Source organism: Somniosus microcephalus, chromosome 8, assembly GCF_052327205.1.
Source record: "Somniosus microcephalus isolate GS21.2 chromosome 8, FLI_Smic_1.0, whole genome shotgun sequence".
In the NCBI taxonomy this organism is placed as follows: domain Eukaryota; kingdom Metazoa; phylum Chordata; class Chondrichthyes; order Squaliformes; family Somniosidae; genus Somniosus; species Somniosus microcephalus.
This window is the reverse complement of record NC_140994.1, coordinates 185573319-185600649: the sequence shown is the minus strand read 5'-3', so window position 1 is coordinate 185600649 and position 27331 is coordinate 185573319.

The following is a 27331-nucleotide window of genomic DNA, read 5'->3' as shown; positions in this document are numbered from 1 at the left end:
AAAAAATAAACCACTAAAAAAAGGTATAAAAATAGAGCTTTTCAGATGGAAGGTCAGAAGTCGCTGGAAAGGGCAAGCAATTCTCAACTTCAGAGGCAGGCTCTGTAAATTTTTAATTCTTTGAGTCTCGGGGATCAAAAAGGTACTCTTGATTGATTTTGGTGGATATTCTGGATTAGAAATAATAAGAAATGTATAAATGTAACAAAGTTAAGATTTGAGAATAAGGATCTCTGAGAATAAGAAATGTAAGCTATTTGTATTTTGAACTGTTAAAGTCGTGATTGACTCACAAGCTGTTAACTGTATGTCAGTTCTTTAATAAATCTACATATTTTTAGAATTGTCTCAAATGGTATTTCTGTATCAAACTCGCAAACTCAATTTCTGTACACTCTTTTTGTGAGGAGTTGAAGAATTCTGGGGGGGGGGTTCCAGACCCTCATAATATCTGGAAGGTTACAGTCTAGTTAAACTTATTAAAAGTGCTACCTGGAAGATGGTAACATCTTCAAGTCATTCCTTTCCTTTAGGGAGAGACAGTCTGAACCTTTAGACCCAATTAAGTGTCTTATAGAATTCGGCTATCTCTAACTTTAGTTGAAGGTGAACATCTGGGGAATACGCCTGATCTGGGTAGGACTAGTAATTATCCCTTCACTCTCTCCCACAAAAAGCAGTGGTTTCGAGCTCAATTAATAATTTAAAATCTGAGATTGATGGATTTTTGCTAGCCAAGGGTCCTATGAAAATAATGGGAGAGCAAGATCAGGTCCAGGGTCTAAAATAGACTGATGTTAAGATAACTGACAGCCACTTAACTTTTCATCCTCTTTCATTTATGAACTGAGCTGTCAGATAAATTATTAGATTGAACACTTCATTCTTCAAAATTGCACTTAGCAGAGCAACTGGGGGGAATTTTAACACCCCCACGACAGGCGGGAGAGGGTCGGGGGTGGGGGTAAAATCAATAACTGTGTGAAACCTGACCCTAAGCCACCATGAACATGCCCACTTTTGGTTTGACCATGGTGGGTTTGGGGGTGTCCAAGTAATATGTTAATGAGGCTACATTCCTCAAACTTCGGTTGCCATTTTTGAATTTAATGGCTATGGGCCGGGTTTCCCAGGCAGCTACTAAGAGAGTGCTGCACTGATGGAGGTGCCATTTTTTGGTTGAGAGGTCCCGCCTGCCTTCTCAGGTTAGCGTAAAATATCCCACGACACTATTCGAAGAAGAGCACGGGAGTTCTCTCCAATGTCTTAGCCAACATTTATCCCTCAACCAAGATCACTCAAAGGGCTCGAATTTCCAAGCCCCGTGGAGGCGGGTTTGGAGGCGGGAGTGGTGAGAAAATTGCAGAATCGGGGGGCACGAACCCATCCCACCCCCAACCCACCCCCATCCCGCCTCCATGCCAATGTCCCAGGAGGCGGGTATCTGACCTGTGCTGGCAGCCGCCTCCCCGAGGCGGGAAGGGGATTAGTGCCAATTAACTGCCTGTTAACAGGTAGTTAACAGGCAGTTTTTTGCCTAATCCCTATTTTTAGCCCTGAAGTGTGGGCTTCCCGAGGGCTCCGAACCACGCCAAGTTAGCAAGGCGGACCGCCGGTCTGCAGTGGTTGGAGGGGTCGAGATGTCCGTTGTGCAGGTGAGTGATGGGTGCATGTGTGCAGATGTAAGTGTGTGAGGTGTGTGTAAAGTGTTTTAATAAGTTTTACTTACCTTTACTTTCTCCTGCAGGCTTCCTTCCTTCAGGTTTCAGGAGTCCCTCATCTCACCGGCACAGAAAGCAGAATGGCCGCTGAAATGTCAAAATCTGCAGCATTCTGCTTTCTGGTCTGGAGAGATCTCTAACTGAGCCTGAGTAGAAGGACTCAAGTTAGAAGACAGATTGTCAGTGTTTGACAGCTTCACAGAGCTGTCAAACACTGATTTTTCATCTGTCAAAAGCTCTTGACAGATGAAATGTCAATCACTGACATCACCAGTAACCAGGTGTCCCTTAATTTGCCTGCTGAGCCCGCTGGATGGGCTTAACAAGGTCAAGCAAGGGAAAATAGCGTGGGTTGGCCACAAGTCGATGGAGGCGGGACTACAACCCAAAAAGTGGGAGTCCCGCCTCCATCACATCCCCATTGACAAAATCCAGCCCAAAGAGTTTAATTTATCTCATTGCTGCTTGTGGGACTTGCTGCATGCAAATTTGCTGCCGTGTTTCCCTATATTACAATAGTGACTACATTTTAAAAAGTAATTTATTGGCTGTAAAGTGCTTTGGGTCATCTTGAGGTCGTGAAAGTTACTATATAAATGCAAGTTCTTTTGTTATTTACCTCATGCCTGTGGTGAACTGTATTTGTTTTGAACTACGTATATTACATTTCTTATACGCCTATCATTTGCAGTCTGCCTAGGCTGTTATACAATCAATAACCTCTATGGGGAAAGATTTCCTCTATGCACTTTATGTAATTAAATCATGTTTCAAAAGATGTGTTTATGATTTTGTTACATATGGCACGCACGGGTAATGTTCCTCTTATGTGCTCAATCTAATCTTGAAGCATAACTCAATAAATAGATTGAAATAAAACGTGAACAAACCTTTACAAGAAAAATAATTAGAAGGATTTAATTACAGAAATAAAAACAACTGGTGCAGATCTATGAAACATACAAAAAACTTTACATTGTCCAGTTATCTACATAAAATACAACAGAATTTTTTGTATTGAACCCTTAGAGATAATCTTTGATGTACAACATCATTAACATTTACTTCAGTTTGCAGTGTTCAAAATTAGAAATGTGCTTTCATCAATACTAATCACCACCTGAGATGTATTATCCAGGAACAGGAGCTTGAAATTATAAAATAGAAAATTTTGCTTTGAAGGAAACTGTGATAAACGCGCTGATACTAATCAAGTTAAAAGTTATCTATCATTAAAACTGACTGATGAGTCAAGCCCTAACTATATGGTTAACCACAAAGCTGAACTGTTCAAATATTGCTTCAATTAACATGAATCAATATTCCATGGTGTTTCTCACAGCTAGTCTGGGATTTGGATTGTGGTTTCCAATGTTTACCCATTGCAAGCAAAACACAACAATAGTTCATCCATTGTTGTAATACAACAAATTTCCTGAAAGATTGGCTCGGATTTTGAGGTCAGCTCGCCGCTGACCTCGAAGAAAGCTGCCCACAAAGATCTAGCAATCTCTGTGGCGTTGATTTCACCTCTCCTGGTGTTAATTTGAATCTGACACCAAGTCTATGGGATCTCTAGCGTCCAGCTACAGTGATGTCATCAAGCTGACTAAGCAGCTAACCACATTGAAGAACTCTCACAGACAGCAAACCAGGAAGTAAAATGCACTGATTTTCCTTCAATTTTTAATCATTTTACAGAGAGCAAAATAAAGATTGGGACATACACATGGGATTAAGGTAAAAGCTGAAATATCATAAACAAACTTTTAAAAAAATATATTAAAACCATGGAATTTTTATCATAATGGAAAAATATGACATTCCACAAATATAAAATTAGTTTTTCAGGGACAGACCGGTTGTTCAGCAGTAATCATAACACAGTATGCCATTAAAAACCCAATTTCACCTCATTCAACAAGGCTTAGCATTTTTTAAGAGCAATATTCTAGCGTAAAAGGGGAAGTTTTCATCAGTTCAGTGATTTCAATTGATTCTCAACTCCAGGGAGTTCAACAGCGTGTGAATGCTGATCATGGTGGGAGAGCTCGGAGAGGTGGCTGAAACCTTGGTTAAAAAGATAGGCTTAGGGAAGGTTCTTAAAGATGGAGCTGGAAGTGCAACGGCAGAAGGGTTTTGTGGAGGGAGTGGAATTGGGGAATTTCAGGCAGCAGAGCTGAGGCCACGGTATGCTCTACCGCCAATCAGGGAGCATAGGAAAAAGGCGATGCACTAGAGTCAGAATGATACAGGGTGAGACATAAGGTTAGAGGTGGGCACAAAAATAGGCTAGGATGAAGCACAGGAGGAATTTGAAAATGAGGGACTAAAAATTCGTGGGCACTGTGAGAGTTGCCGGTATCACCGCGGCCTCAGGTTAACAGCCACTGAAAATGGACCAATTGTTACTAGAGAAAAATCCGCGCTGGGGGCTAAAGATTTTAGCCGAGAGCTAACTAACGCCCCTCCTGGTAGTGTTAATGCAGGCATGGGAGTCAAAATCCCTGTCCAGGGGCGGCATTCCAGCTTCTAACAGCCTCTGGAAGCGAGACAATGGAGTTCACTAGGCCTTGTGGGAAATTAAAAGGGCAATGCCTTCTGAAATAATAAAAATAAAAATGCAGTGAAAAAATGCCATTTTGAGCCCTTACTGCCTTTAAAATAATTAACATTAAAAGAAATCCCAAATGGGAGTTTTCAGCTCTTTAAGCTGAATTCCCTTCTGAACCTCAGAAAATGGGAAATGTGCTTCAGCACTAACACAAATGACTCAGCAAGCCAGGGAAGGGGCACCCAGAGGCTCACATGCAGCATTCCAGTTTTGTGCAGGGGGTCAACACTGCAAGAGAGGTCCTCTACCCACAGGGGCCAGGAGGCCCTCCAGAAAGAACGATGTGGGACTACATCATCGAGGCCATCACTACCAGCAGTGTCATCCCCACCTCCTGGCTCCAGTGCCCAAAGAAGCTTCATGACCTCACCCACTGGTCAAGGTCAGTGAATGCATCTTCAAAAGCCATCTCCTACCAACTGCACCACTAGCCTTAAACACTGCTCAATGCACAACTCCACCCTCCTATCACTCCCCTACCAACAATCTGTACCAATCATAAGGTACATCTCCCATTTCTAGCCTCACCTGGAGGAGACGGTGCAGGCCATTCCTGGCAGGGCCATGGCAGAGCCCTTGGCCAGTGGCGGGGCAAAAATTATGCAAGATGCTCAGGATGTTATCCTCCTTCTGGCATGCACCTCTTGCTTTTCTGCCCTCCCCTCTCCACAACTCCTTGTGCCTTCCTCATTTCACACATACAAGAAATGCAGTCTGCCCAGCCAGTGATTGGCCAAGAAGAGGGAGAGGAGAGTGAAGAAGAAGAAGAGAAGAAGAAGAAACATTGTCACTCGATTTGACACTCTCAGCCACCAGCTCCTCAAGGTCGATAAGCAAGGCCATTTGCAGTGTCCCCAATGAAAGTCAGCAGCCTTCCACCAGCCATGCTGCAGCCACTGAGGTAGCACTGCGGGACATCACTTGGATAGGCAAGGACACACACAAGACAGTCACTAAGAATGTATAAGGGTGATGAGTTGATTTCTTGATATCATATTGGATGGATAGATGTTTAAAGTTGGATTGGAAAGTTTGCTCTGTGATGGTTTTTATTTCAGCATCCTTCCTTCTTCTGCTTCCTCCTGTTCTGCTTCCTCCTGTTCTGTTTCCTCCTCTTCTGTTTCCTCCTGTTCTGTTTACTCTTCTTCTGCTTCCTCCTCTTCGGCTTCCTCCTCTTCTGGACATGGGCAGCTGAGCTTTGAATACATTTATGGAGGATGGAGAATAGGAGGCTGACAAGTAAAATGATGGAGAAATTAAATCTAAAAGTGCTACTACCACTACTACTTTTGTATGATGGGAAAAGCTTATAATGGAATGTCTAGATTGACTATCCATTCGATGGACTCCTGAGATGCCGAGTGGAGAAATGAGGTGCCTCCTGCAACAGATTTTAGTGGGCAGGTTGATGTGATGTGTTCCATGGTCACAGTCGCACTTCGGGCCGTCCCTCACCTTCCACTTGTGGAGCAGGTGGCTGCAGCGTCCATGCCTTGTGCGGATTGGGTTGAACGCTGACCTCTGCTGTTGGTTCAGTGATGAGGTGTTGGTTCTTTGTGTTGCGTGCATCCCACGATTCTGTCTATCTGGATAGTGGGTTGATACCAGCTGCAGGAATATTGGCTGCTGTTTCCCAGAATGGCCGGCATGATTTTAAGCCCTTTTGTAGTGGGTTTTTCAAGTCTTTTTGAATGGGAAGGTCGATGTTGCACATGATTTTTTCCAGCACACGGAGCACGGTAGCATTGCAGCAAATCTAGAAGTGTAAACACGTGGAGAATGTTTTCAGCAATGGTGGGGCAGGGGTTGGTATAGATGTGGAAGTACACGATGTTGGTGATGGATATTAAGTAGGGCTCGAAGCTCAGCTCTGGGTTGAACAAAATGTCAATGTTTTTACATAGCATTGTTAAGCTTGAGTGTATGGCCAAGGAGAGGCGTGGAATCAATGGCAAGGGAGACAAATTTATGGCAGGGGCTGAAAACAATGATCTTGGTTTTCTCGATGTTTGGTTGGAGGACAACAACAATTTACATTTATATGGTGCCTTAACATAGAAAATATCCCAAGGGGGATAGAAATGAGTTGATAAAGGAGCAAATGCAACGTTATGGAGGGAGAGTTAGAAAAATATTATGCAACACTTGGTAGAAAAGATGGGGGTTGAGAAGATTTCTAAAATTGGAGGGGGAAGTAAAAAGGCCGAGGGGTTCAGGGAGAGAGCTCCAGTGAGTAGGGCTCTGAAACCAGTGGTGGGCAAAGGGAGAGCTGGATGCACAAAGGCCAGAGTGAGAGGAATGATAGGTGTGGGATAGGTTAGGAGGCTGAAGGAGATTGCAGAAGCTATGTCAACATTTAATAGGTTAGCTAGATGTTTGAAAGAAGGGGGAATAAAAGTTATATGGGAACTGATAATGAGGAATAGTTCTCGTGTGGAGGATAAACACCAACTTCAATTGTTTGGGCTGTTTGGCCTGTGTCCATGCTGTAATTTCTATGTAACATGTAGATAGGTTGGGGCAAGCACATGGAGAGATTTGAAGATGAGGATGAGGACATTAAATTCAAGGTGTTGGGAGAGTGTGTGTCATTGTATATTAGCGAGGAAGGGGTAATGGGTGAGCAGGATATGAGTGGCCACTTTTTGGCCACATTTGTGTTTCTGGGAGAGCAGTAATGAGGGATATTGGAGAATTCCAGTTGAGAGATGATGAAAGGGCAAATAGGATTTCAGTCTCAGTAAGATGGAGGTAATGGTGGAGGTGGAAATGGTCTTGGTGATGGTTCATTGTGATGTAAAATGTAGAAAGTAAATTGGAAGGACAGAGGACTTAAGGGCTAGATAGTAGTCAACAAGGAGGTTTGCCTGTACTAAATGGTATATACTTCAATGCAAGGAGTATAGCGAACAAGGCAGATGAGCTGAGGGCACAGGTAGATACTTGGGACTATGATATTATAGCTATTACAGAGATGTGGCTGAAAGAGTGGCAGGTATGGCAGCTCAACATTCCTGGTTAAAGGATTTTCAGCCGGAATAGAGAGGGAGGTAAAAAGGGAGGGGGGGTCGCAGTATTGATTAAAGAAACTATTACAGCTGTGAGGAGGGATGATATGTTGGAGGGATTATCAAACAAAGCCATATGGGTTGAACTGAAAAACAAAAAAGGCATAATCACACTGCTGGGAGTGTACTACAGACCCCCAAACAGTGAGAGGGAGACAGAAGAACAAATATGTAGACAAATTTCTGAGAAGTGCAAAAACTATAGCGCAGTAATAGTAGGGGATTTCAACTACTCCAGTATTAACTGGGATAAAATTAGTGTGAAGGGTATAGAGGGTGCGGAATTCCTAAAATGCATCCAGGAGAACTTTTTTAGCCAGTATGTAGCAAACCCAACAAGGGAGGGGGCGGTTCTGGTTTAGTTTTACGGAATGAAGCTGGGCAGGTAGAAGACGTATCAGTGGGGGAGCATTTTGGTGCTAGTGACCATAATTCAGTTAGATTTAAGATAGTTATGGGAAAGGACAAGGTAGACCAGGAACAAAAATTCTAAATTGGGGAAAAGCAAATTTTGCTAAGCACAGAGGGGATTTAGCCATAGTGGACTGGAAACAGCTACTTGAAGGTAAATCAGTGTCAGAGCATTCAAGGAGGAGATCTGGAGGGTTCAGACCAAATATGTGCCCTTAAAGAAAAAAGGTGGGACTAACAAATCTAGAGCCCCCTGGATGTCTAGGGACATACAGGGTAGGATAAAGAAAAAAATGGAGACGTATGACAGATACCAAGGGCTAAATACTCCAGAATCTTTCGAGAAGTACAGAAAGTGCAGGGGTGCAATTAAAAAGGATATTAGGAAAGCAAAGAGAGAGCATGAAAAATTCTTGGCAAGTAAAATCAAGGAAAACCCAAAGATGTTTTATAAATATAATAAGAGTAAGTGGATAACTAAAGAAAGGTAGGGCCTATTAGAGATCATGAGGGTAATCTGTGTGTGGAGGCGGGAGACGTCGGTAAGGTTCTTAATGAATACATTGCGTCTGTTTTCACAAAGGAGAGGGGCGAAGCAGACACTGCTATCAGGGGGGAGGAGTGTGAAATATTCGATGAAATAAACATAGTGAGAGAGGAAGTATTAAGGGGTTTAGCAGCTTTTAAAGTGGATAAATCCCCAGGCCCAGATGAAATGTATCCCAGGCTGTCAAGCGAAGCAAAAGAGGAAATAGCAGAGGCCCTGACCATCATTTTTCAATCCACTCTGTCCTCAGGTGTGGTGCCAGAGGACTGGAGGACTGCTAATGTGGTACCCTTGTTTAAAAAGGGAGAAAAGGATAGACCGAGTAATTACAGGGCAGTCAGCCTAACCTTGGTGGTGGGAAATTATTGGAAAGAATTCTGAAGGACAGGATAAATCTTCATTTAGAAAGACACGGATTAATCAAGGAAAGTCAGCACGGATTTGTTAAGGGAAGGACGTGTCTGACAAACTTGATTGAATTTTTTGAGCAGGTAACAAGGAGGGTAGATGAGGGTAGTGCATTTGATGTTGTGTATATGGACTTTCGCAAGGCTTTGATAAGGTTCCTCATGGCAGACTGGTCATGAAGTTAAAAGCCCATGGGATCCAGGGCAAGGTGTCAAGTTGGATTCAAAACTGGCTCGGAGACAGGAAGCAGAGTGTAATGGTTGATGGGTGCTTTTGTGACTGGAAGGCTGTTCTCAGTGGGGTTCCGCAGGGCACAGTCCTAGGTCCCTTGCTTTTTGTGGTATATATCAATGATCTAGACTTGAATATAGGGGGTAGGATTAAGAAGTTTGCAGATGATACTAAAATCGGCAGAGTGGTTGATACTGAAGAAGGAAGCTGTCTCTTCTCTTCTTAGGCAGTCCCTCGGAACTGAAGATGACTTGCTTCCACATTAAAAAGGAGTTCTCAGGTGGCTGATGAGTCCAATGTGGGACCTACAGTCTCTTTCACAGGTGGGGCAGACGGTGTTTGAAGGGGCGGGTGGGTGGGGTGCTTGGGTTGACGTGCGCTCCTTCCGCTGTTTGGGCTTCCACTTGCTCCCGGCGAAGAGACTCGAAGTATTCGGTGCCTTCCCGGATGCTTCTCCTACACTTTGTACAGCCTTGGGCCAGGGATTCCCAGGTGTCGGTGCGGATGTTGCACTTTTTCAAGGAGGCTTTGAGGGTGTCCTTGAAGCATTTCCTCTGCCCACCTGGGGCTCTCTTGCTGTGTCAGAGCTCTGAGTAGAGCGCTTGCTTTGGGAGTCTCGTATCGGGCATGCGGACGATGTGACCCGTCTATCGGAGCTGATTGAGCGTGGTCAAAGCTTCGACGCTGGAGATGTTGGCCTGAGCGAGAACACTGACGTTGGTGTGCCTATCCTGCCAATGTGTTTGCAGGATCTTGCAGAGGCAGCGTTGGTGATACCTCTTCAGTGCTTTGAGGTGCCTGCTGTACATGGTCCATGTCTCTGAGGCATACAGGAGGGTGAGTATTACTACTGCTCTGTGGACCATGAGCTTGGTGCCGGGTTTGAGGTCCTGGTCTTCAAACACTCTCTTCCTCAGGAGACCGAAGGCTGCACTGGCACACTGAAGGCAGTGTTAGACTTCGTCATTGAGGCCTGCCCTTGTTGACAGTAGGCTCCCAAGGTATGGAAAGTGGTCCACCTTGTCCAAGGCCTTTTCATGGATTTTGATAATCGGGGGGCAGTACTGTGTGTCGGGGGCAGGTTGGTAGAGGACATTTGTCTTACGGATGTTTAGTGTAAGGCCCATGCTCTCGTACGCTTCGGTAATGGTTTTAACAATGGTTTGGAGTTCGACCTCCGAGTGTGTGCAGACGCAAGCGTCGTCTGCATACTGTAACTTGACAACAGAGGAAGGGACGACCTTGGATCTGGACTGGAGGTGACGGAGGTTGTACAGTTTCCCGTTTATTCTGTAAATTAGCTCCACTCCAGCGGGGAATTTACTGACGGTAAGATGGAGCATTGCCGCAAGGAAGATCGAGAAGAGCATTGGTGCGATGACACAGCCTTGCTTGAAGAAGGAAGCTGTAGACTGCAGGAAGATATCAATAAATTGGTCAGGTGAGCAGAACAGTGGCTAATGGAATTCGATCTGGAGAAGTCTGAGGTAATGCATTTGGGGAGGGCTAACAAGGAAAGGGAATACACATTAAATGGTAGGACACTGAGTAGTGTAGAGGAAAAAAGCGACCTTGGAGTGCATGTCCACAGATCCCTGAAGGTAGCAGGCCAGGTAGATAAGGTGGTTAAGAAGGCATACGGAATGCTTGCCTTTATTAGCCGTGGCATAGAGTACAAGAGCAGCGGGGTTATGCTTCAACAGCATAAAACACTAGTTAGGCCTCAGCTAGAGTACTGCATGCAATTCTGGTCACCACATTACAGGAAAGATGTGATTGCACTAGAGAGGGTACAGTGGAGATTTACAAAGATGTTACCGGGAGTAGAGCATCTTAGCTATGAGGAAAGGCTGGATAGGCTGGGTCTGTTTTCCTTGGAACAGAGGAGGCTGAGGGGAGACCTTTTTGAGGTATATAAAGTTATGAGGGTATGGTAATCTGGGATGTAATGTTTAAGTTATCCACCAGATGGAGCCAAAGATTAAGGCATCACATTCACCAGTGTTTAAGGTAATGGGTCATGTAGTCAATGTCCTGGTACACCAGTTATTAAGGTAATGTGGCATTGCATTATGGGTATGACTCAGAGGTGAATCCTCCATCTTGGCATCGTGCAGTTAGAAATACTGTGTTTTGCTTGCAGCCTGTAAGAGATGTTTCTCTGCTACACCGTAGAATTAACAGTTGGGTTTTCTTCCTAATATCTCGCTTACCTCAGTTTCTGACCTTACCACTCAGATATCACATATTGGCGATGAGGATCAACAGATCACATCTTGAAGAAGAAACAAAAAAGAGCACTGAATAGAGGATCATGGCTCCTACGGTAGGAAAGAGCTCTGCTTTTGATGTTCAGACTCAGACCTGGGATGAGTACTGCGAGGTGCTGATGCATTTCTTTGAAGCAAATGAGATAGATGATGTCGGAAAAAGGAGAGCTATTTTGCTCACTTCCATGGGAAGTCAAATGTATAGTTTAATGAGAAACTTATGCAGTCCTGAAAAGCCTGGAGACATTACATTTGCTAACTTAGTGGCCTTGCTGAAGAACCATTTCAATCCCAGACCGAGTGAGATTGTACAGCATTTCAAATTTAATTCACGGAACAGAAACCCAGGAGAGACTGTATTGGATTATGTAGCAGTGTTGAGAAAATTGGCACACAATTGCAATTATGGGAACAACCTGAAAGACATGCTGAGAGATAGGCTTGTTTGCGGGCTAATGGATGATCGAATGCAGAGGAGATTATTGTCCGTGACTAGGCTTACGTATGAAAAAGCATTGGAACTTGCTCAATCCATAGAGACAGCGAACCGAGATGTAAAAGAAATATAAGGTTCCGACTGGGCTACTACGAAGCAAGTTGCAAGTCAGGTTGTTGTGCACAAGTTAAAGTTGCGTCAGAAACCACAACGTGATCATGTAAAGGCATGTTATAGATGCAATGGTGATTACCTGGCACGGGAATGCAGGTTCCTGGAGGAAAAGTGCCACAAGTGTGGGAAAAAAGGACAAATAAAACGTGCATGCAGGGCAAAAGCAACCATGGAGGAATACAAACCAAACGGGGAGGAAAGCAAAACCTAGGAAGAGAAGTGAAAAAACGGGGAACACATCACATTAGCGGAGAAGCTGAGAAAGAAGACTACATTTTCATAATGCATAGTATGGTAGAGAACATTCCAAAAGTGGATCCTATCACTTTGCAACTGATAGCAAATGACTCTAAGGTCAACTTTGAAGTGGATACAGGATGCGGAGTGACCATAATGAACAGGGAGGAGTACTCAAAATTGTGGAACCGTGCAAAAGTTCCAGAGTTAAAGTCTTGCTCTATGCAGCTTAAAACATATGCCGGTGAACGAGTGGTGACATTGGGTAGAGCTACTGTAACTGTGCAACACAGGGACACCGTGGAACAGCTACCTGTAGTTGTAGTACCGGGTTCTGGACTAAACTTGTTAGGTCGGGGCTGGATACAAGAACTTAAATTAGATTGGGGAGCAATAAATCAAATAGAGGGAGGCAAACAGTTGTCTTTGCAAGAAGTGTGGATTGAACATGAGAACGTGTTCCTGGGACACAGAGTGGACACCACCGGGCTCCATCCAATCAAGGAGAAGGTACAAACACAGCAGGAGGCCCCAGCTCCTAACAATGTGACTGAGTTAAAAGCTTACCTGAGACTGCTAAACTATTACAACAGATTTTTACCAAACTTGGCAACAGTGTTAGCACCTCTTCACAAACTTCTGCGCAAGGAGACGCAGTGGCAGTGGGAAGAGGAACAGAGGGTTTCATTTGAACAGTCCAAGAAACGGATGCTGTCCTCGGATGTGCTGGTTCACTACAATGCAGAGAAAGACATCATTCTCTCTTGTGATGCTTCACCTTATGGGGTGGGGGCGGTTCTTTCACACAGCTTGGAAGATGGCACAGAAAGACCAATAGGGTTTATGTCTCGAACTCTGACACCAGCGGAAAAAAACTATTCCCAGTTAGATAAAGAGGGGTTAGCAGTAATGTTTGGGTTACAGAGGTTTCACAAGTACATATATGGCAGGAAATTCACCATATGCACCGATCATAAACCTCTTCTATCTCTTTTTAATGAAATGAAAGCAGTACCACAGATGGTGTCACCCCGGATTCAGAGGTGGGCAGTGACATTGAGGGCATATGAGTATGTCATCGTTTACAAGGCGGGCAAGTACCATGGGAATGCAGATGCCTTGAGCCGTCTTCCACTGCCAGGTACACCTATCCGTGCAGCTCCAGAGGACTGAGTTTTGATGTTGGAGGACACGGACACGACAATTGTGACCGCAGAACAAGTAAAGACATGGACCGGTAAAGATCCAGTACTGTCTAGAGTCCGAGAATATGTGATGAGGGGTTGGCCACAGCATCTGGAAGGGACTGATTTCACACCTTACAGTGCCAGGAAGACAGAGCTGAGTGTGCAGGATGGTTGCATGTTGTGGGGAGCACGAGTGATTATTCCACAGCCAGCACGACAGTCTATCCTAGGGCAACTACATCAGTGTCATCCTGGAGTTTCACGTATGAAAGCCTTGGCAAGGAGTTACTGTGGTGGCCGAAGCTAGATGAGGAGATAGAAAATCTAGTCAAGACATGCAGCACTTGTCAAGTACACAGGAAGGCACCAGCAGCGGCTCCACTCCACCCTTGGGAGTGGCCGGATAAACCATGGAGAAGATTACATGTAGATTATGCGGGTCCATTCATGGGAAAGATGTTCCTCATGATCATTGATTCACATTCCAAATGGATGGATGTGTATCCTGTAAATTCTGCTTCATCTACTGTTACTATAGACTGCCTGCGTAGGAGTTTTAGCAATCAAGGGCTACCGGAGATCGTAGTAAGTGACAATGCCACGTGTTTTGTGAGTACAAAAACAAAAGAGTTCATGAGAAACAATGGCATAGTGCACGTGACCTCAGCTCCATATCATCCGTCTTCAAATGGACTTGCGGAGAGAGCCGTACAAACATTTAAGGAGATGATTATAAAAAGTGCAGAAGGGGGTTTGGCAGCCAAGGTGTCACAAGTTCTGTTCAGCTACAGAATAACACCTCAATCTACCACAGGACTCTCTCCTGCTGAGCTGTTGTTAGGAGTCGACTACGCTCCACTCTTGACCTGGTTCACCCAGACCTAAAAAGGAAGGTGGAAAACCGACAAATCAAACAAAAGGCGAAGCATGACAGAAGGACAAAGAGCCACAGTTTTGGAGAAGGAGATGAGGTCCTTACCAGGAATTTCAGTTATGGTCCAAAATGGATTCCTGGTGTCATAGACTCAATGACCGGTCCAGTATCATATACGGTCATGGTGGGAACTGGTCAGGTAGTACGCAGACATGTAGATCAGATACTGACCAGACAAGGGGAAATCGAACTGGAGGTTCCAGAGGAGATGTCGGAGGAAAAGTTGGCCCCCAGTTATCCAAATACATCGGTGGCACCACCACCACGAACAGAGCCAGCTACACCTGGACCCCTTCATCAAGAGGAAACCATCGTAGCAGAGTCAGAAACTCTGAGTACTGCTCAGGAACAGCAGGTGGCTCTACCACAACCAAGCAGGGACTTGACTGTAAGACATTCACCAAGGACTCGCAAGCCACCAGAGAGATTGATAACGACCTGCTAGATTTGTTCATTATGGACTATCGCTAAAGGAATTTCCTTATGGGACTTTTTAGAATGTTGTTAAGAAATTAATGTAAACTTAAGAGGGGGGGATATAGTAATCTGGGATGTAATGTTTAAGTTATCCACCAGATGGTGCCAAAGACTAAGGTATCACATTCACCAGTGTTTAAGGTAATGGGTCATGTAGTCAATGTCCTGGTACACCAGTTATTAAGGTAATGTGGCATTGCATTATGGGTATGACTCAGAGGTGAATCCTCCATCTTGGCATCGTGCAGTTAGAAATACTGTGTTTTGCTTGCAGCCTGTAAGAGATGTTTCTCTGCTACACCGTAGAATTAACAGTTGGGTTTTCTTCCTAATATCTCGCTTATCTCAGTTTCTGACCTTACCACTCGGATATCACAGAGGGGCATAGATAAAGTGGATAGAAAGGACCTATTTCCCTAGCAGAGGGGTCAAAAACCAGGGGGCACAGATTAAAGTAATTGGTGGAAGGTTTAGAGTGGATTTGAGGGAAAATGTCTTCACCCAGAGGGTTGTGGGGGTCTGGAACTCACTGCCTGAAAGGGTGGTAGAGGCAGGAATCCTAACCACATTTAAAAAGTGCTTGGATGTGCACTTGGGATGCTCTAACTTGTCGGGCTACGGACCAAGAGCTGGGAAGTGGGATTAGGCTGGATCGCTCTTTGTTGGCCGGCGCGGACACGATGGGCCGAAATGGCCTCCTTCCGTGCTGTAACTTTCTATGATTCTATGATGTTTACAGCTCAGCTCTTGGTCAAACAGGACATCAAGGTTTGCATGGTCTGGTACAACCTGTGGCCTGGGAGTGAATGGAATCAGTGACAAGGAAGTTTACGGCAGAAGCTGAAACTAATGGCTTTGGTTTTGCTGATGCTCATTTGGGAAACAGTTTGACTGATACATAGAAGTAACAGAATGGGAACAGGCCATTTGGCTCAATCAGTCCATGTCAGCGTCTACACTCCATGGGAGCAAATATTCCTAATTACATTTACCCACCCTGTTCTCCTATCCCATCATCTCCTTTTTCTTCATCTACCTATCCAGTCTGATCTTGAATGATGACATACTTTCTGCCTCAACCAGTAACCCTGGAAGTGAATTTAGTCTCACCACTCTCTGTGTAAATATATTTCTCTTGCTCCCTGTTCTAAATCTCTTACATTTAATCTTGTATCTATGACCCCTCATTCTAGATCCCTCAACTACTGGAAACAATCTGTTTCTACCTAAACTGTCACATCCTTTCATCATTTTAAACACTTCTATTATAATGCCCCATAATCTGCATTGTTCTAACAAAAAGGCTCCAATTTTTCAAGTCTTTGTATTTCTATTTCCTCAGATCAGGCAGTAACCTAATGAATTTGCATTCTACCTTCTCTAAAGCCTCAACTAAAGCTTCAATATCCTTCCTATAATGTGGAGCCCAAAACTGCACGCTGATCTTATTAAGGTTTTATATAACATCATCATTATATCTTGGCTTTTATGTTCTATATTTCGTGTGATAAAACTCAGAATTCCATTAGCTTTTTTTACAGCCTCATCAACCTGGGGCGCTGCCTTTAATTTCCTGTGCACTTGTGCCCCTAAATCCCTTTCCTCTTCCACAGCATTAACCCTGCTTCCATTCAGAGTCTAATTATTGTTATTTTTTTTTACCAGAATGCATTACCTCACGCAGGCTGACATTGAATTCCATCTGTCACTGTTTTTAGCCTAGTCCCCGATCTTTTCAATGACCCTTTCCAGCTTCCTTTACTCTTATAAAACAATAGCTATGGCTGTGAAATTGGGAGCTGTAGCGCCAGCCGTTAAGGCCATTTTTGCTGGAAAAATGGTGGCCATCTCGCTTCCGCCCGCTTCCGCATAGAACGCAGTGGCCACCATTTTGGGCAGGTCAGCAGTGCTGCCATTGCCTGCACTCGCTGCCTACATTTAAATTATGCAGATCATGACATGAATCGGCGTGCAATGCCTGAATTGATGCAGGATCTGTGATTTGCAATGTCGCCACTCTTGATACCACCCTTTCATAACTGTAGGGGTTCGCAAAATCCCCTCAGTCCCCGAAGATCGGGAAATATTAACCAACATCGTGGATGAAGGCTTTGCGTGATTTAAATTGCCTCTGGGTTGGATAATGTTTTAAAATGTGCCCAGAACCGCAAAAGGTTGCGTTTAGCTAGGCAGCACTTGGGCAACACCGGAATCAAAGAACTTTGTGGGAAAAATTCGCACACATTAAGACAGCACATTTTATTAAAAATTGCACTCTTGAGGTTGGTAAATTGCCCAGGGATAAAATGGCCATTGGAATGTGTGGCCAAGGACAAAGGAAGCAGCTTTTGTGTCTGTGAAGCAGTGGCAGTAAAATTCTGTCAATCAAAAGACAATCGATGTTTATTTACAAGGATGTTGACACAAAGGATTATCCACTTAGGCTGCGGTTTCGAGTGACCACAAGAGAATCGGTTTCTGTTTACATAGTAATCCAACTCCATTCAAACCCCATCACACACAATGAAACACACCTAAACTACCGAAGAGACTTTTTAGACTAAGAAAAGGAACAGTTTAAGAATGAATGGGTTTGAATCACCCATTACTCGACAATGGGGCAGTTGTATCCCTTTTGTTAGCCCAGAAGACTCCGGATGTGGGCGGGAACATTTTGGCCCCAGAATGAAGGCACATTCAAACCACTCCAAGCTTTATTCGAAACCCATCCCAGATAATAGGGCAGTTGGATCCCTTTTGTTTTAGCCAGACAAACTTGCATTTGGGCGGGAACATCTCAGCCCCAAAATTGGGGTATATAAAGATAGCTTCTGAGAAGCTTCTCTCTCTCTCTGGCTTGTCTCCGTGTGCCTTCTACAGCATGGAGTCTGTCTGTGGAAGTTAAACACCAGCTGTTTACTTTTAAACACTGGGGTGTTTTCACTTCTGGGAAGTGGAGATCTAAGATCGCAGGGCACAGAGCTAGCATTGCAAGTGGTGAGCATATATTTTTCTGGCCTTTCACAAGGCAACTTAGGGTAGGCTTAGGGGTGGGGGTAAAGTGGGGATTTTGTTAAGAATTGTTATTTTAGTCGTTTTTCCCTCGTTGTGTCCGTTTCTTTCCCTCCCCTATATAAGCAATTTTACAGTGATTACTTTAATCGTGTGGTGTAGTTTCTTTAGTTTAATAAAATTTGATTTCTGACATCCAAACCATTTGTCCGTTTTAATATATCATTAATTATAAGTTCCTGCAGTCAGAACTGGAAGGGTGGGTTTAGCGATTCGAAACCGCTGATTGGGATTGGTCAGAGTGCAGCAGCAAAAAGCTGCATGACCAGGTGAATTACCGTAAACCAGGTAAAGGAAGGTAAATTACCGTAAACCAGGTAAAGGATGCTCCCCTACAATAACCACTCACGTAAGAATGGGAGCTCCAGTTGCAGTTACCTTGGGTTGCAACGTCACATGGAGATGGAGCAGAGGCAGCAATGGGGACAAGCTTCTCACAGAGGGAGGAGGAAGCAGCAGAGGAGGAAGCAGAAGAGGAAAAAGCAGAAGAGGAAAAAGCAGAAGAGATAATAACATCTTGCATTCTTTCAGCCCCGCCACTGACCAAGGGGCTCAGCCATGCCCCTGCTGAGAATGGCCAGCACCGTCTCCTCCAAGGGGGTGAGGTGAAGTTAGGAATGTGAGGTGTGCCTCATGTTTGGTACTGGTTGTCAGTAGGTGAGTGATGGGGAGAGTGTGGTGCATTGAGCAGTGTGGGAGGCTAGTGGTGCAGTTGGCAGGAGACTGCTTTTGAAGATGCACTCACTGACCTTGACCACTCGTCTGAGATCATGAAGTTTCTTTGGGCACTGGAGCCAGGTCTTGGGGGCAACACTGCTGGCAGTGATCACCTCGGTGATCTGGTCCTATATCCTTCTTTCTGGAGGGCTTCCTGGCCCCCCGTGGGTAGAGGAACTCTCTTCTGGTGTTGACCCCTTGCACAAGTAAAACCAGAAGTAGGTGGGTTGGAGGCGGGTCGAGCTCGGGATTCAGTTTTTTAGCTCTTTGTTTTCCTTTTGCCTAGCTGACTTATATAACATTTTCCTTTTATCCATCATAATATCGCTCAGCTCGCTCTCAACCACCTCAGGACTCACCTCTTTCCATTATTCTTCTCTTTAGTAAAGAATGATATGAAATGCTCATCCATGACTTGATGCCAGAGAGTCGGCCTGACAGCACAGAAATTGTGGGTTTGAGGAAAGTGATGGAGAGGTAATGCTGAGTGTCATCAGCACAGATATGTAAACTGACCCAGTACTTGTGGGTGATGTCACTGAGGGCAACCTGTAGATGAGGACAAGGAGGGAACTCCAGAGGTAACTGTGTGAGGTGGAAAGAGAAACCACTGCTGAAATACACTGGCTGCATTTGGACACGTAGGAGTAGAAGCATGGGAGGATAATCTCATAGAACTGGAGAACAGAGGAGAGGGAGGATAACTTGGTTCATTGTATCACAGAGATTTGAGGAGAACAAGCACAAATAATGTGCTACAGCTGCAATCACGTGATATCTTTCATGACATTGCCCTGGCTATTATTGACACTGTGAACAGGATAGAGCTTGGACTAGAAAGATTCAAACTGGGAGTTTGGAGAGAGATGGGCATGAAGCTGTGTGAGGACAACATGTTTTGAAAACTTGAGAGAGGAAAAGGAGGTTAGAGATGGGGCAGTAGCTACAGAGGATGGATGGTTTAAAAGTGGATTTTTTCAGTGGGGTGGTAATAATATCAAAGTAAGGAAGTAACAATGTTGGCTAATATGGGGGTCACAAGGAGCAATTGAGTTGTAAGGAGATTGAGGGAGCAAGAGATTCATACATTACTTGATGCCAGACAGACAATCTGACAGCCCAGAGGTGTTCTTTAATCATTGGTAGAGCTGGTTGCAGCTATCATACACATAGATGTTGAAGCCCCCATACTTGAAAATGATATAATTGAGGGACAACATGTAGATCGTAAAGAAGAGGGAGCCAAGAAAAATCATTTGGGTGACTCCAGAGCTGACTGTGTGGGTAGGAGTTAGCGATGATGAGAGAAGCCATTGCTAAAGATGCACTGGCTGCATTGGGACAGGCAGGCATGCAGCCATGCAAGGGCAGTCCTGCAGAGCGTCATGACAGAACAAAGGCAATAGAGGAGAATGGTTTGGGAGAATCACCAGCAGCTGAAGAGGTGTCAGCCTGTCATGCTCCAGGCCTGGCTAATTGACGCTGGTTACAGTGTCTGAGTTCAGTATGAAAGCATGTCAAACAGCCCCGACACAAACATCAGCCCCTCTCTGCAACACAACATAATTTCATCTCAAACAATACCATTAGCTCTGAATTTCTATTTAATGGCTTAAACTGAGTAAAACATTGGAAAAGTAAGATCTCACTTTTAATTTTTTCATGCTGTTGTAAGGTTCGCAAAATTCTACAGATTCCCCCAAACCAAGAACAGGAGAGATTTTGGACTGTTTGAAAGAATATTGGACCAAAAGGGACTTAAAGTCAAAACTCCAGGAAGATTTGGCTATTTTAAAAAGGCATGTCCAGGCCTGTGGAAAAGCTAACCAAAGGAACTGGGTTGGGCACTGCGGGACAGACAGGTTGAGTATTGGAAAAGGCCAGATTGTCTGAGAACGTTCTGGGCTGTCCCAGTCATTCTACATAAAGACAATAGGCCCACGGAAGGACAATTCCCACCAAAATCTACAGGGCCATCAAGAACATGAATAATACAATACACGCCACTAATCAACAAAAGAGACCCTGGCCCCAGCAGGAGAAGACAATCAAACAACAGTTTAAAACCACTCAGAGAGACATCCAAAACCACTTTGCACACTTAAACTGATTTCGAAGCAATCCCAAAACTAGTTAAAAGTCAATTATAAATAGATGGGACCAGCCCTGAAACTCGATAAGAATTTAAAAACTATTAAAATTAACAAGCCCGCCAAAATTAACAATGGACTAGAGGAGATTTGGTGGTCAGATAAGCCAGGCCTCAAAACAGTGTAATTGAGGCCTGCTTGTTCAGTACAGCACACAGTGGAGTGCGGTTAAGCTCAGCTCAGAAAGGTTCAAGTTCACCTCACGGTTCGTCCCGATACGAACAGCCTCTCGGAACAACAACACGAGAGATGAAGGTGCTACTCATCATCATCGGAGAATCGGAGACTTGAGGAAAGAAGAATGAAATGAAAGGAGAAAGGAATCGCGGCAACCAAAGGCCCCAAGAAACCAACAACTTACAATATTACCACCAACTAGGTAATATTGGGCCACCGCGACCAACAAGAAACCAACCTGGGAAAACCCGAAGATTCGCAAACTTGTTCCCACTCAACAAGCTAGCCTGACTTACCCCTGGGTAAGATTTAACACAAAAGACTCTAAAAACTATACCTAACCAAAGGAAATTGGGTACTTACCCGGTAAATCCAAATACGCACCCGACCACATCAGCGGACTCGCGAAGACTGAAAACCCAATGCAGGTGCAGTCTTCCACCACGTCCGGGGTACGGCAGGCCCCAACCGCCACAGCTAGAGAGAACCCCTAAATCGCGAACCTCTACAACTGTCAAGAAAGTCGTTTGGTGAGCATTTCCTGGTCCTCTGGAATTCAACCTAGTTAGTATAGTGGGATTGGGAGGGGTAAGGTATTTTGTCTATTGTCATTCTCCCTCGAATATTCCGAAGTGTTCCCCCTTTTAGAGTATAAGATTCATTGTATTGTATATTTTCCTGTCTCAAAATAAAATCTCAATTCTTTGACCAACTCAGTAGTCTGTTGCAATTTTATTACAACCCCCAAATAAGTCCAAAGTCTAGAACCAAGGGAGTGGGAGCGATTCGAACCGCTCAGGAAGTCAGAGGCAAAGCTGACCACACACACCACCCCTTACACTGTTATGCCTCATGATTGTCATTCACATATTTCCTACTGAGTTGTCATGTGACATAGATTGATGTGGTACGTTCTGAATATAAATCCTGTTCAGATGAAAACTGTTTCAGTTGAAATTGAGATCCTGGAGTTTCCTACATTGACTGGGGAGCTTTTTTGCTGTAAAATAACAAACTTTGGCAGTTATTTTCTGAAATATAGGTAATGCTCATATTGATTCTTTAAGCTTTTGAACTGAAATGTGCAATCGGTCTTAAAGTAAATAGTTGGTCTTCTCTGCTTCCTTTTCCCATGCCTACTACATTTGCTAATGGTTTTCAGTATCATTAGAGAGTGAGCTGCTGTGAAGTTTTGACAGCTGGTTACTTTAAAGTGGGATATTAGTTAGCAGATAGGGAGTTGGGCGCTGCACTGGGTAAAGTAGGAGTTTTTGATAAATTATTTAGGTACTATAAAACCTCATTATAACATAGCAGCAGCCAAGACTTGTAATATAAGAGTGCTGTAACCAAAAATCATATCTAATTGATTTTTTGTGATATTGGCTCGTTATTATTACTCACACCATGAAAATACAACATTTAATTCTTGCCACCATCTACAGCTCTTGCAAATAAACTATCCTATTTGTACTATAATCAGATTTAAGTCACAATGAATGCCACTTTGTAACTAGCCATAAGGAAGTAAGCAAGAGCAGACAAAATGACCCCCTTCCTCCTCCAATGATGGTCCTTTGCTTACTGTTGGGAGAAATTGTTGCCATTACTTCCCTGTGAAAGCACTGCTTAAGAACATAGAACATAAGAAATTGGAGCAGGAATAGGCCATTTGGCCCCTCGAGCCTGCTCCACCATTCAATAAGATCATGGTTGATCTTGGGCTCAAAGCCACTTCGCCGCTCGCTCCCCATAAGCCTTCACTCCCTTATCTTGCAAAAATCTGACTATCTCCACCTTAAATGTATTTAATGACCCAGCCTCCCCTGCTCTCTGGGGAAGAGAATCCCACAGATTTACGACCCTCTGAGAGAAGAAATGCCTTTCATCTCAGTTCTAAAAGGGCGACCCTTTATTCTGAAACTATACCCCTGAGTTCTAGATTTCCCCACGAGGGGAAACATCCTCTCTGCATCTACCTTGTCGAGCCCCCTCAGTATCTTATATGTTTCAATAAGATCACCTCTCATTCTTCTAAATTCCAATGAGTATTGGCCCAGCCTGCTCAACCTTTCCTCATAAGTCAACCCCCTCATCTCTGGAATTAACCTAGTGAATCATCTCTGAACCGCCTCCAATGCAAGTATATCCTTCCTTAAATAAGGAGACCAAAACTGTACGCAGTACTCAAGGTGTGGTCTCACCAATACCCTGTACAGTTGTAGCAGGACCTCCTTGCTTTTATACTGCAACCCCTTTGAAATAAAGACCAGCATTCCATTTGCCTTTTTGATTACTTGCTGTACCTGCATGCTAACTTTTTGTGTTTCATGCACAAGGAACCCCAGGTCCCTCTGAACTGTAGCATTTAGTAATCTCTCTCCATTTAAATAATAATTTGTTTTTTTATTTACCCTGCCAAAGTGTATAACCTCGCACTTTCCCACATTATACTTCATCTGCCAAATGTTTGCCCACTCACTTAGCCTGTCTATATCCCTTTGCAGGTTCTTTGCGCCCTCTGCACAACTTGCTTTCCCACTTATCTTTCTATCATCCGCAAACTTGGCTACATTACCCTTGGTCCCTTCATCCAAGTCATTAATGTAGATTGTAAATAGTTGAGGCCCCAGCACCGATCCCTGTGGCACCCCACTAGTTAACATTTGCCAACCAGAAAATGACCCATTTATCCCAACTTTCTGTTAGTTAGCCAATTCTCTATCCATGCTAATATATTACCCCCAATTCCACGAGCCCTTATCTTATGCAGTAACCTTTTATGTGGCACCTTATCAAATGCCTTCTGGAAATCCAAATATACCACATCCACTGCTTCACCTTTGTCCACCCTGCTCGTTACCTCCTCAAAGAACTCCAGCAAATTTGTTAAACATGATTTCCCTTTCATAAAACCATGATGACTCTGCTTGACTGCATTATGCTTTTCCAAATGCCCTGCTACTGCTTCCTTAATGAAGGACTCCAGCATTTTCCCAATGACAGATGTTAGGCTAACTGGTCTATAGTTTCCTGCTTTCTGTCTCCCTCCTTTCTTAAATAGGGGTGTTACATTTGCCATTTTCCAATCTGCTGGGACCTCTCCAGAGTCCAAGGAATTTTGGTATATTGCAACCAATGCATCCACTATCTCTGCAGCCACTTCTTTTAAGACCCTGGGATGCAGGCCATCTTTCCAGGGGACATGTCATCTTTTAGTCCCATTATTTTACCAAGTACTATATTCTTAGTGATAATAATTGTCTTTAGTTCCCCCCTCCCTGTGGCCCCTTGATTATCCATTATTGGGATGTTGTTAGTGTATTCGACCGTGAAGACAGATACAAAATATTTGTTCAGAGTCTCTGCCATTTCCCCGTTCCCCATTATTAGTTCCCCAGTCTCATCCTCTAAGGGACCAATGTTTACTTTAGCTACCCTCTTCCTTTTTATATACCTGTAGAAGCTCTTGCTATCTTTTAATGTTTCTTGCCAGTTTACTCTTATAATTCATCTTCTCTCTCTTTATTATATTTTTAGTCATTCTTTGCTGGTTTTTAAAAATGTCCCAATCCTCTGGTCTCCCAACAATCTTGGCAACATTGTATGCCTTTGTTTTCAATTTGATACCATCCTTTACTTCCTTAGTTAGCCACGGATGGTGCTCCCTTCTCTTAAAATCTTTCTTTCTCGCTAAGATAGACAGCATGGAGAACCATTGATTTTAACTTATATCCTGTCACTCTGTGTGGTTCAGCAATGGTAGCCCAAAGTACTGCACCACCCCAGGCCTCCTACTCGAAACACATCATCAAATGCAATCTTGAATAGCGTGTGCTATTGCAAAACAGCATGGGTTGTTGCAAAAACAGCATGGTTCACAATGTTGGTTGTCATCTCCAATTCTCACACATGTGAAATATTGATCCTGTACACAGTGAAATCATCATTTACTTCCATAGAGGAAAATTCCAATATATTGCACATTGTGAATGTTTTTTTATAGTAGCCTTCAATGTTTGTATGATTTAATTTCTATACAACACAAAGGTGAAAATACCTTCCTGTGACCCCAGTCATAAGTAAATCTGCTTACTCCCTGATGATGCTGTTCTTCCAAAGCTAAGGGCACACAATACAGTTGAGAGTGCACAATACAGCATTTAAAATGTCAATGTATTTTTTTTTATCATGTAACCTGCACAAAAATGATCTCATAAACATTTTGAATGTTTACTATTTGAAAGAAGGGTCAGAGAAATCTATGGAATCATAAAACAAAGATGACATTGTGCATTGGGAATATAAATTAAGAACAAAAGTTAAGTAAATTGAGCTTGTTTTCTTTGCAAAAGAGGCTTTAAAGCAGCCTGATTGCAGCTTTCAAGACTATGATGGAGATTAACACAGCTGATCCAGGCAAGTCGTTCACTGTGGTAAAGAGTTCAAATATCAAGGGACACAGATTAAAAATTAGTCGTAAAAAGGGAGATTAGATGGAATTTATGAAATAAGTTATCAGAGAAATGCATGGACTGCAGCAGTTTCAGAAGAAGGCTCAACACCACCTTTTCATTACAACTAGGGATGGGCAATAATACTGACCACACCAGCAACATCCACAGCCTGAGAATCAAAATAATGATGGCTATTGAAACAGAGAGTACAGATGGATTTAAGAATTCATTATTCTTAAGGACAAAATTAATTGGCACTTGGAAAAATATGGGTTAATAAACATAAGCCAGCATGGATTTGTTAAAGGCAAATCATGTTTGACTAACTTGATTGAGTTCTTTGATGAAGTAACGGAGAGGGTTGATGAGGGTAGTGCGGTTGATGTATATATGGACTTTCAAGAGGCATTTGATAAGTACCACATAATAAACTTGTTAGCAAAATTGAAGCCCATCTTCCACCCTACATAAACTTGAGCTCATCCAAAACTTTGCTACCTGTATCCTAACTGACTCCAAGTCCCATTCACCCATCAGCTCTGTGCTCGCTGACCTACATTGGCCCCTGGTCCGGCAGCGCCTCAATATTAAAATTCTCGTCCTTGTTTTCAAATCCATTCATGGCTTTGCCCCTCCGTATCTTTGCAGCCTCCTCCAGCCGTACATGCCTTCGCAATCTCTGCACTCTTCCAATTCTGGCATCTTGTGCATCCCCGATTTTAATCGCTCCACCTTTGGTGGCCGTGCCTTCAGGTGCCTAGGCCCTAAGCTCTGGAATGCCCTCTCTAAACCTGTCTGCCTCTCTACCTCTCTCTCTCCTTCTTTAAGATGCTCCTTAAAATGTACCTCTTTGTCCAAGCTTTTGGGCATCTGTCCTAATTTCTCCTTATGAGGTTCGGTGTAAAATTTTTGTCTGATAATCACTCCTTTGAGGAGACTTGGGACGTTTTACTGCATTAAAGGTGCTATATAAATGCAAGTGTTGTTTTTGTTATCATATTAATGACCTGGACTTGGGTATACAGGGCATAATTTCAAAGTGTGAAGATGACACAAAACTTGGAAATGTAGTAAACATTGAGGAGGATATTAACAGACTTCAGGAGGACATAGACAGACTGGTGAATTGGACAGACACATTGTTGTGTCGGTGTTTTCAATTGCAGTTATACTGAATAACAGGACACAGACTACAGAAGTAAGTAAACAGGTCTTTAGTGATTGAGGGTCAGGGCTGAACTGGGATACACTTTGCTCTGCAGGGTTTATATACCAGTGTGGTCACCACCGGTACTACAATGTACAGGAGTCATCAAAAAGTAGTCCATCACCTTAAGGTATCCTCTTAAGGTGGTACAGGTTACATACAATACAATTCCTCCCCTTTTAGCTTAACAGTGTACACCCCAAACTAAACATTACATGGATAACATATATACAATTTACACACAACTGTTCAAAGATTCAGTCTCTGAGGAGGCCTCCTGATCCGGCCCAGATAACGCCTTTCAGGGGTCTCTGGTTCTCGTTGCTGGGGTGACTCATCCACTTGATCTCCTATGGATTGAACATCATCAGGTATGTTCGAGTCTGAGGTAGATGCTACAGGCTCAATAAGTTCTTCAACTGGTGTCGCTGCCGTAGACATGGGGTCGACCCTTGTTCTCGATTCCACAAGTTGGTCAGCATGACGTCGTATTACGTTCTCTCCAACGTCTACCGTGTACATCAAGGGTCCTTGTCATGCACGAATTGTTCCAGGTTGCCATTTATCATCCCTATAGTCCCTGGCCAACACTGGTTGTCCTATTTCGAAAGTACGAGTGGCCTTGTTATTTACATGCTGGAATTGCTTGTTTTCGACTTCCCTTCGCACATTGGGTTTCAACAAATCCAACCGGGACCACAACCTTCTGTTATAGAACATTATGGCAGGGCTTTGATTTGTCACTGAATGCGTGGCGTTTCGATACGCCATCAGGAAATTGTCCACCTTGTGTTGTAATGGAATATGGTCTTCGCTCATGGCCTTTATCGCCTTTT